Source organism: Carlito syrichta, unplaced genomic scaffold, assembly GCF_000164805.1.
Source record: "Carlito syrichta isolate Samal-C Ts95f unplaced genomic scaffold, Tarsius_syrichta-2.0.1 Scaffold303576, whole genome shotgun sequence".
Taxonomy (NCBI): domain Eukaryota; kingdom Metazoa; phylum Chordata; class Mammalia; order Primates; family Tarsiidae; genus Carlito; species Carlito syrichta.
The window spans coordinates 279,061-290,248 of record NW_007247672.1 but is presented as its reverse complement, the minus strand read 5'-3'; positions in this window follow the sequence as shown (position 1 = coordinate 290,248).

Sequence of the window (11,188 nt, the reverse complement as noted above, 5' to 3'; positions counted from 1 at the left end):
TTGAACTGTGGACTACAGGATTCCTTCCTGCTTGTTCCATTTTCCCTCTTTTGTTTCCTCTCCCACCCCCTTTCATTGACTGGATTATTGTTTCCATCTCTCACGGACCAGGTGAGTCACCCTCTCCATGTGCATGCCAGGATGGTACTAACTTCACTCTTCTGGGATCTGTCCCAAGCTCCTCGAGAATAGGGCCTCATCTTCTGGGCTTTACTAAGTTCTGTTTCTGGTGGTTCCCCTTCAACTGTGAATTTAACTAGGATGCATCCATTTGGTAGTTTTACTGTTAATAACCATGATGGCATCTGTTGGTTTAAGATCCTGTACAGTTTTACTGATGGTAAAACTAAGTCTTAGAGAGGTGAGATGACATTGAGTAAAATTACATGACTAGCAGAATTGGACTCTGAGCCCAGATTTCTAAATGTCCAAGTCCTGTGACCTTGTTTATTATACCACGGAGGTTCAATCATAATCCTTTGTGTTTAGTATGGCATGTTAGAGTTGTCAACAGAGAAACCTGAGACTGACGGGTCTGAAGGGACTAATTCCAGGCTACACAGCTAGTGGGTGAAGTAGGTATTCAAGTTCAGGTCTGGAGCCAAAGACCAGTCATTTTCTTTCTCTTTTTCTTTTTTTTTTTTAAGTTGGAGTCTCACTCCATCACCCAGACTGGAGTGCAGTGGCCGCTCCCGGCCACCGCTGCCTTGACCGGCGGGGCTCTGGCGATCCTTCCGCCTCAGTCTTCCAAGTAGCAGGAGCTACAGGCGTGTGCTACCATGCTCGGCTGATTTTTTATTTTTTTCAATGTAGAGATGAGGTCTCGCTAAGTTGCCCAGGCAGGTCTCAGACCCGCGGGCTCAGGCAATCCACTCACCTCAGCCTCCCAAGGTGCGGGATGACAGGCTGAGCCACTGAGCCTGGCAGACCAGTCATTTTCATTTATGTTGTCCTGCTGTTGCCAGCTTTGTCAGAAACGGCTGAGCTTCTGTCTGATGTCAGGGTTTGGCAAGCGTGTCATCACCGCTTCTATATCCTACAGTATCTCTCCATTCAGTGTTTTCTGAGAATGGGAAGATGGTCTCATTTTGCCTTGCAGAACCTTTTAAAACATCTGCTTCTGTACAGATTTTACTCCATGTTCATGTTCAAGTCACAGCCAACATAGCCAACTTCTGTTGGGTTCACTTCTGTTCCAGAACCTTCTATTTCACTAGCACATGCCCATTCCTGTATGTATATGGATTTAAATAAATGTTGTTGCAGGAAAGTCTAGGAGGCAAATAAAGAGAATTGAAGCAATGTGAATGTAAATTCACTCTGGAAAGTAGACATGCAGAGCACACCTTGCTCTTAGACGTTTCTCTTTAAAATACAATCATTTTTTCTTGAAAACAATACAGGATCCAGCTATGTGGTTGACATTAAAGCTGATTTCATCAGTCCAACCAGTGTGATCCTAACATGCAAAAACAGTGATGCAGCTTTCTCGGAGTAAAAGTATAGAGTCAAGAATGAGATGAAAATTGAGCAGACGGTCACTCTTGCAGCATCACAGGAAGTCCAGTCATTCCATATACCTTCTCCATCACTCTAGGAATAGGTGGTGGGACTTGGGAAGACCTCAGGCCGTGAATGTCAGAACAGGTAAGATGACTGGCCCCCAGGCATGATCATGCACCATTCCTTAAATCCTGCATCCTAGAGCCTTATCCATCCTAGTTGCTAGTTGGAAAGAGATTGGTTTTTATTACTCAGAAGTGGAGAAAATGCACTGCGCAGGAGTTCAGGTAACCAGATCCTTCAGTGTTAAGGTCCTATGTGTTAGTGGAAGTTCTAACTACTTCCTACTGTTTGGTTTTAAAAAATCTTTTGTTATTATTGGTTAATACTTATTTTCCTGCAAGATTTGGGAGTAAAGACCTTATTAGAAATGTATACTAATGGTCACTGCCAGTCTTTCAAGTTCCCCAGGTAGTTGGTACTGTTTCTATTCCCAGAACTTTGTGTGGGGCAGGAACGCTTTGGTACATGTCACAGAAGAGTGTACTTTTCAAGTAAAATAAGAGTCTGATGACATTTAGATTTTGATTAAGATTTGACGGCTTAGATTTTGATTTAGCTTAGATGTCACTAACTTAAGCCACCTGTTGTAACTTCAAACTTAGTTCTTGGTTTTAAACTGAAAAGAACAAACAAACACACAAACAAGCAGAAAAGAAGCTCTTTTTAAGGGGAGGAGAACCAAGCATTAGGAAAAGAGTTCCTCTGCTGTTTTCTTACATGGGATTGTGCGACTCCTGGGCTTGAGAAGGCCCTGAGCCTGAGCCCTGAAGCCTGGCTGGAGGGGAGCGAGGTTCAGTGCAACAAACCTTCTGTACATGGAGCCGCAAATACCACAGCAGTGGTTTTCAACATCCTTCTAGCCTAGAAACTATTTCTCTAAACAAAGTCTCACCCAGAAGCCCCAAAGGTAAAAGAAACAAAAACTGGAGAGGAAGAGCCGCAGGGATGGGTGCCACAAGCCCCTTCACAGACACTCCTGGAACTCCTCAGAGCACGATTTTAGAGCACCATCAAGACTTGCTGTGTTACATTGTGATGGAGGGCAGAGACATGATGGGATAATTATTGAGAAAAAGAATGCAGAATATGGAGATGGTGATGAGTCACGGTGATGTGGACTGGATGATGCAAGAAAACAGAGGTGGTGGCAGGTGCAGTAGCTCAAGCCTATAATCCTAGTATTTTGGGAGGCCAAGATGAGAGGATTGCCTGAGCCCAGGGGTTCGAGACCAACCCAGGCAACTTGGCAAGACCTCATCTCTACAATAAATTTTAAAAAAATTAACCAGGTATCATGGTGCACACTTGTATTTCCAGTTACTTAGAAGGCTGAGGCAGAAAGATTGCCTGATCCCAGCAAGTTGAGACTGTGGTAGCTGTGAGTGTGCCACTGCACTCCAACTTGGGCGACAGAGTGAGACTCCAACTCAAAAAATAAAAGTAAAAAAATGAAAAAGCAAAAAACTAGAGTGCATCCTATATTAAAAAAAGAAAGAAAGCAGAGGTGGTGAGGTGGCAGGAAGCACCCAGCAAAGTACCTGGGTGTCCTTGTCTACTTTGGGGCTCCGAGCATAGGGTTGTGTCAGAGCAGGTGCACCAGCTACTGCGCCTTAAGCACATACTACGTGTTTTGCTGCCCTTAGTATGTTAGTTTGTTCTCACAGTAACCCTGAGGATGACAGCTGAAGAAACTCTGTGAAGAAGTTACGTTTCTTTCAAGATCTCATAGATACTGAGCATCAAGTGGTAGAACAGGAACCCAGGAGACCTAACTCTAGACCGCCGTAGTGCAGAGGTATTTACAGCAGTCACCCACAGTCATTGAGCTGGGGAGTTTATTGGTGTTACTTTTCTTTAGAAAAGAAAAAAAGACACGAGTGGCTCAATTTAGACATTTTTGCTTAGGATGTTTGATGCGAGGAATTGAGTGGCAGAGTAGATTGCATCTTTTCAGAACTGGACAGCACCTTAGAACCATCCAGGCCAGTGTCTTGTGTTCAGCTGCCTGCAGATCCCATGCCAGCTTCTGCTCTATCTGCACCGTGGCCTGCGCTTTTATGGGCTTAAATCTGGAGCCGAATTCTAGGCTCTCCACTTTTACCAGAAGTGTGTGTTCTTAGCTAGCTGCTCCGCCTCTCTGGGTCTCCAAGTTCTCATCTCAAAAGGCAGGGAGTGCATGTCATTTTGGCTGCAGTGGGGTGATTGTCATCATCAGCCAAATAAGGTGATGGAAGGAGGGGCTGGGTGTAAGTGGGAATTCTTCTGGAAAATTCCCTTGGAGCTGGAATGCAGGAATGTGCTCCTTAGTTGAAGTCTTGGTGCTATGGCATGATATTATTTGCATTATCTTGAATCGAGACCTTTAAACTTAGCAATCATTTATTTGATGCTTGGTTCCTAATGTCTAAAACAAATACAATCAAATGTGACTTTTCCAAAGGACCAGTTTGGAAGAGTTACAAATCACCATTGGGATTAGTTCTGGAGGATAGGATAGTGCAGATCTTAAAGAATTTTGGTTTTAAGATTTATCCCTTCTTCTCTTTTCTCCACCATTATTTTCTCTCCAACCCTGCTGAGAGATGATGAAAGTGCAGTGGACACTGATATAAAGAAAGTGTTTGAAGTCAGTCACACTGGGGCAGCAGAGACCTGCCATTCTTAATGAAAGTTGACTACAAATATCTTGTTCCGTTAATGCCCATTGTATAATTTAAAAATAGAGCCTAGCCCCTTTTCTGTTTTTTGTAGGTGTGAGGAAGGTCACTCTTACCTGGAGCGGTGACAGTGGCACTGCCTTCTGTTGGATGCTCCTTGAAAAGCATTTGAAGCCATGAGGGGTCAACTCGAGACTTAGTGGCCAATATTTTAGGCCTGAAGTCAGAGATTCAATACAACGTCTGTATCCTCCAGAATTTAATGGGATGCAGAATTAAATGGGATGTGACAGAAAGTGGCTTTGGTGAGTGACAGAAGTGTGCCTCCCATCCCCTTGCTGGTTTTGACTTTCAGTGACTTAATAGTTTTCTAAAAAGTTGTTCTACTTGCATAGTATTTTAGAATGTATAGTGGCGTTTCCTCCACATTTTATTTTGATCCCTCACCTGTATGAGGAAGGAGGGAAAAGTGGTCTTATTTCACAGGGGAACACACTGGAGCTCAGAACGGCAACGTGACTTGAAATTTTAAGTCTGATATCCAGAAGAGTAAGTGGCCCCTTTAGCTTTATATCTTTCCATTGAACAAATAGCACGTGTGCTAACCCATGTTGGGCCTTTGAAGGAACTTAGCACATCTACTGAGAAAAGGGTGCTTGGTGGGCAACTCTGGCAGATGTCTCCTGCATTGATGCTGGAGCAGTCATTTGCAGATGTCGTGACATTTTCAGTGGATTCCTGGGATAACTCTGGAGTGGAGTGGAGCAGGTGCCTCATTCCCATTTCACACTTTACAGAACTGCAAAGTGGTTGTCAGGATCCTTGCTTGTGAGTGACAGAAACCAGACTTTAAACAGCTTGGGTAGAAAAAGCAATTGATTTAATCATGTGTATTTCCCTGCTACAGTGAGACCTTGGAGAGAGGAGGCAGTTCTCACCTCTCCTTCCTGCTTTCTGTTTACTGGCTCCATTCTCCCTCTGTACAGCCCAAGGAGAAATGACCCCAGACAGTCTCCAGCTTCATACCCTACAGCTACCCCACCAGTCAGGGTCTGGTCCAGGTAAACATGCCTCAATAAAGTCTGGAACACCATGCTGGGATGGGAGAAGATAATGTCCCAGAGAATGGAGAATGATCAACAGGAGCAGAATCTGAGAAGCAGGGATATCTGTGGTGCTGCTGGAAAAACAAGGCAAAAGTGAAATACCAGGGCCTTTTCCCGGGACAGAGCCTTCCTCTGGAGGAGGAAGGGAGCAGTTACTTACAGAGAACCCACTATGGGGTGCTATCTGATGTGTTATCTTATTGCTGGGGGTGCTGAAAGAAGATGGGATTGTGATCCTCTTGTGGCTAATGTCTTTCCCCCTGTGCTTGAAGCAGATGCCAGCAGTACTGAGAGAAGTCTGACAGAGAGATGGCCCTGGCCGAACAGCAGCCCTGACACCCCAGTGCATAATGGAAACCTTCTGGGACATGCAAACCCATCCTCTGACCCATGGTCCTGAAACACAGAAGTCTTGCTTATTGGATTAGCGCCTGTCCCTTGTACAAGGCCACCATGTATTCTCAAGCACCCAGTGGCACAGAAGGACATCTCCAGGCCACAGATTGCAAGAAAAGTATAATGAATTTTTTTTAAATGGCCGGAGTTTCCTAGTGTAGTTTTGTCTTCTGTGGTTCTGGTTCTGAGTTTTTCTTGCCTTGCAGCTAGTTTTGTTGTCAAAAGGAGCTTTCTGGAAGAGATTTTGGACAGAGCAGATCCGGTGAGTTTCTTCCTAACTCTGTAGGTAAGGCACATCTTTCAAGAAGTGCAATAAAATGTATTGATGTGGTGAGGGCACTGGGCCCTTGTGTTCCAGCATGGGGGCCAATGACACACTCTGGTGTAATAGTTCTCCCTTATGAATAGGTAATCATTGTTTTTCCTCACTTCTCCATTTGTTAAGAAAATGAGTTTCTTTTTCAGTCTGCCTTGGAATTCATAGGGATTTTTTTCTTTTTGAGTTGGAGTCTCACTCTGTTGCCCAGACTGGAGTGCAGTGGAACGCTCCCAACCACCGCAGCCTCAACCTGCTGGGCTCCGTCAATCCTTCTGCCTCAGCCTTCCAAGTAGCTGGAACTACAGGCGTGTGCTACCACGCCCAGCTAGTTTTTGATTTATTGTAGAGACGAGGTCTCACCAAGTTGCCCCTGAGGGTCTCGAACCCATGGGCTCAGGCAATCCTCTCGCCTAGGCCTCCCAAAATGCTGGGATTACAGGCTGAGCCACCGAGCCCAGCTGGGATCTTTCTTTTGAGACACTTGTTGACAACACGTTGTTGCTTCTTCATTGTAATTGATCAGCGCTCCCACTCTGTAAGTTTACCAGTATTTGAAGGCTTTGGTGAAAGTGGGTTTCACCAAAACATGTTTTAGAATACCTGGAGGCAATCACTGGCTGGGCTGTGTTGCTCATACAGGGCCAGAAAATGTGAGCAAAGAGTCAGTGACAAGTTGTGTCTGTCAGGAATTACAGCGTCTCCTGGTATCTATGTTGAGGGAGAGTCTACTTGTGTCCTTCTTCTTCCCTTGTGCTGGCTTTCTAAAGTGTGGGTGAGGTGGAGTGGGGAGGATGTGTCCATAGGGAAGGTCACTGATCTCACAGGGCTCTCAGTGACCAGCAGGAGTGGCAGGTGGAAGGCTTTCAAGTGAGGAGGGTTTGGTTTCCACAAGATGGGTGAATTCAAGAAGGAGAAAGAGGCCTTCCATGGGTGCCATTGGCAGTGGTGTTATATCCTGCATATGAGACACTCATGTGAGGGAGGAAAGGGGTTGATATCTAGCCTGTGTGGGTGTCACCAAGTCATGTACTCCAGGCCCGGGTCCATCCAGAGGAAAGGCCATATGCCTGACTTGTTAAACGGGGTCATGTGGATTATTATGGACCTTGGGCTCCCTACTTTTTAAAGTGGTTTGAGCAAAAGTAGTGGTTGTATCTTAGGCTCTCGGTGGTGTAAATACACACATATCTTGGTTTGTGTTGAACTTTCTAAAGTGTGGGTGAGGTGGAGTGGGGAGGATGTGTCCATAGGGAAGGTCACTGACCTCACAGGGCTCTTAGTGACCAGCAGGAGTGGCAGTTGGGAGGCTTTCAAGTGAGGAGGGTTTGGTTTCCACAAGATGGGTGAATTCAAGGAGGAGAAAGAGGCCTTCCATAGGTGCCAGTATTTGGTAAAAATAATTATAGCACCCATTCTCTCCCTATATGGGGAAGTGTATTTGCATATGTCTTAGTGAGTTTGGGCTGATGGAACAAATTATCATAGACTGGATGTCATTAACAGTAAACATTTATTTCTCACAGTTCTGAAAGTTGAAAGTCTGAGATTGGAGTGTCAGATGGCGGGGTTCTGACTGACCCTCTTACAGTTTGCAGACTCCTTGTATCCTCACAAGGTGGAAGAAGTGAGGTAAGGCTCTTTCTCAGACCTCTTTGAGAAGGGCACTAATCCCACTCATTTGGACTCCCAAGAGGGAGGTAACTCATGACCTGACTGCCTCCCCAAATCTCCACCTCCTAACACTATCACTCTGGAGATTAGGATTTCAACATCTGGTTTTTGGGGGATTACACATAAAGAAGCCTTGGTCCTGCCCTCAAGGATCACCCAGCTCAGCATATGGATTCCCCTCCGGAGTATGTAGCATGATAATGGTGACCATTGGTTGCTGCTGATCACATGCTATACTTCGTGTGATGTGCTTTCCTGGCACTGTCTCATGGAATTCTCACAACAACATGGTGACGTGGTTGCCCCTGGTCTTATTTTATGGATTATGAGCCAAGGCTGAGAGGGGTGACATAGGCAGGTGTCACACCTTGTAAGTGACAGAGGTGAGATCAAACCTCTAGGCTGTCTTGACCCTGACCTGTGCTTGTCATGACCGTTCTAGTTTGGTAGAGACCTAGAGCAATCTGAGACAGGGACACAAAAGAACCTGGATATTCACATCCTTTTGTCCTTTGGATGCTGGCATTCTAATGAAGCCCTGGCACTTATCTGTCTCGTGTGTGTTTGCTTAAATGTCCACTAAAGAGAAGATGATTGGCAGAAAGTAAAAAGCTTTCTGTTCCCAAGAAGGCTGATAATGTAAAATAAAACAGTAATGGTGCACTAGTAGTATAGTAGTATATTATTGATTCTATACTACTCATCAATAGTATTGACACCAGCAATGCATTTCACACTGTACTAAGACCTTTACACATCTTGCAGTGACCTTCATGGTAGGTATCAGGACTCCCTTCAAAAGATGAGAAAACTACAGCCCAACACGGTTGAACACCTTCCCCAAGACCACAGAGCTAGTGAGTGGCAGAGCAGGACTTGAGCCCAGGGGTGCTTGGCTCTTGATTCAGGCTTGTCCCACTAGAAAGTCTATTCCTTTCCAGGAAGCAGGCCTTAGCATTCTTACAGATGCATTTTGGACTGGCCGGGGAAAATGAAATCTCTTTTATTTTTTCATCTTTTACTTTTTTACTGTTTAATTTGTGTTTAGGATTAGGTTCAACTGTAAGTGATAACAGCAAAAATCCCCAAGTATCAGTGGCTTAAAAAAGACAGAGGTTTATTACTCTGTCCTGTAACAAAAGCCTGGTGCTATGTGGGATGGGGACGGTAGACTTAGCTAGGACTCAGCTGCAAGAAACAGAAACCTGAGCTATTTTAACCAAAAAGGGTTTATCCTGGGAGCTGAGGGTTCACAGAAGCCTGGACAGGGTTGCTGCATTAGTTTGCTAAGGCTACCACAATGCATACCACAGACTGGATGACTTATTTAACAGAAATTTACCTTCTCACTGTCCTAGAGGTTGGATGTCAGAGATCAAGCTAATGGCAGGTTTAGTTTCTTCCAAGGCCTCTCCTCTTGGCTCATGGATGACTGTCTTCTCCCTGTAGACACGTGGTCATCCTTCAGTCTGTGTGTACCTGTAGCCTCATCTCCTCTTCATACTAGCTTGGAGACTACCCTCCTTATCTCATTTTGATTTAATTACCCCTTTAAAGACCCCCTCTCCAAATACAATCACATCCTGAGGTACTGGGGACTAAGACCTCCACATAGGAATTTGGGGGCAGGAAGCACAATTCAGCCCAAAATAGCTAGGAAGCAGACTTTAGACTTGGCCCCTAGTTTCCTGACCTAGGCTACAGAATGGACCCCCCTGGAGAGTCACCACCATTGTTACACATTGCAGAGTGAGGAATTGGGAAGGTTCTGTTATAGTTCTTGGATCCAGGAGTGTCTGCTCTGGGCTGTGATGCTGGGATCAAAGAACTGCAGCCACCACCGCAATGTTGGTTCTAGAGCCAGGTAGCCTGAGCTCCAAGCATTGCCCTCATGTTCTAGCTTCAAGAAAAGGAAGAGCAAAGGTCCTGCTTTAAGGATACTTCTGCTCACACTCTGTTGACCAGAACTTAGTTACATGTCTACATCTAGCTGCAAGGGAGGCTGAAAGTGTAGTTCTTCCCAACGGTTGTGTACACAGCTAAAAATCTGGGATTGTATGACAAAAGAAAAAGAGGGGAATGGATTTGGGGGAGTCAACAGCAGCTTTGGCATCACCTCTCTAAGCAGAGGCTCTGGGAGGCTTCGTAAGTAAGGCATTTAAGATAAAGCAGGCAGCAGTGGCCAAGGTTCTCTTCCAGAGCCTGAGCCCTTGACCATGCGGCTTGTGCCTCCTCTCATTTCCTGTGAATGACTCTGTGCAACATAAGCACACACTTTCTGCACTCTTGTGGTCAAGTATTTTCATCATGACCAGAAACACCAGCTTCTGAGGGTCTTGTATTGTTGATGATAATGCAAAGAAGAGAAAAAAGAGATCAGATGTCCTAAGAATGCATTTAATCTCATTGTAAACATTTTGTGAGGGTTTGTCACTCCTATCTTTTGGATAAATAGATTCTAAGTTGAGTTGTTTCCTTTCTTCCCACAGCCCCTGTGAAAAATAGATAAGCGAAAGGAAAAAATTACATGGAAAACATCAACTGATCACTGATAACTTTTGGTGTATCATGTTTTACAATTTTAAAATATACGATATAGGATCAATTCTCTGAGCACATTAATACAATTTTTAAGAAGGTATAGGGTTTCTGGGACCAAAAAGTTTAAGATCCTCTATTCTAGAGATGTGATATAAGTTAACTATTGTGCTATTGTTAGGAAAGTAGACTATAATCTTTTGTAACAACATGTGATGTAATAGTTTTGTTAGTTCTGGAATTATAATTGATACTGATAAAATTATTTCATAGTTGGGTACAGTGGGGTATGCCTGTACCCAGCTACTCAAGAGGCCAAGATGGGAGGATTGCTTGACCCAGAAGTTTGAGACCTGCCCCAGCCTGGGGAGGCCCTGTCTCAAAAAACTAAACAGTTTTTCATAAAAACAGTATAAAGAGATCATTGAATTATTTCTAGGTCAGCAGGAAAACTTTTGGGAATTCCTAAAGAACTTGTTAATTATTGCTATTTAAAAAATTTGAAATCAATTTTTTGAAAAAGTTTGAAAATACAGTATTCCTTGATCTTTGCTTGTGAGAGGATTTAAATCCTTTATATGGGGGAAGGGAGAATAAAGAAATGAAACAGATTCCTGAGCCACACATGAAATCAGTTGGGCTTTTGAGATTCTCCTTGTGGAAATTTTCCTCCACTCTGTTGGCTAGGTTAAGATTTGATGGTCACTCAGAGGGTCTATTTCCAAAATTAGGGAATGGCTAAAATGTATCCCTCACATGAAGTGCAATAATCCCTTTTCAAGGCTGCATTTTAGACTCTAGAGACAGAGTCTTAACGTCAATATATTTATTCTTTCTTTTAAGAATGTGGATAATGGTAGAGGATCACCACTGTGGGGACCCATGCTATTGTGCAACTTGGTGCTACCCAATTTCATGTAACAGTAATATCTGGG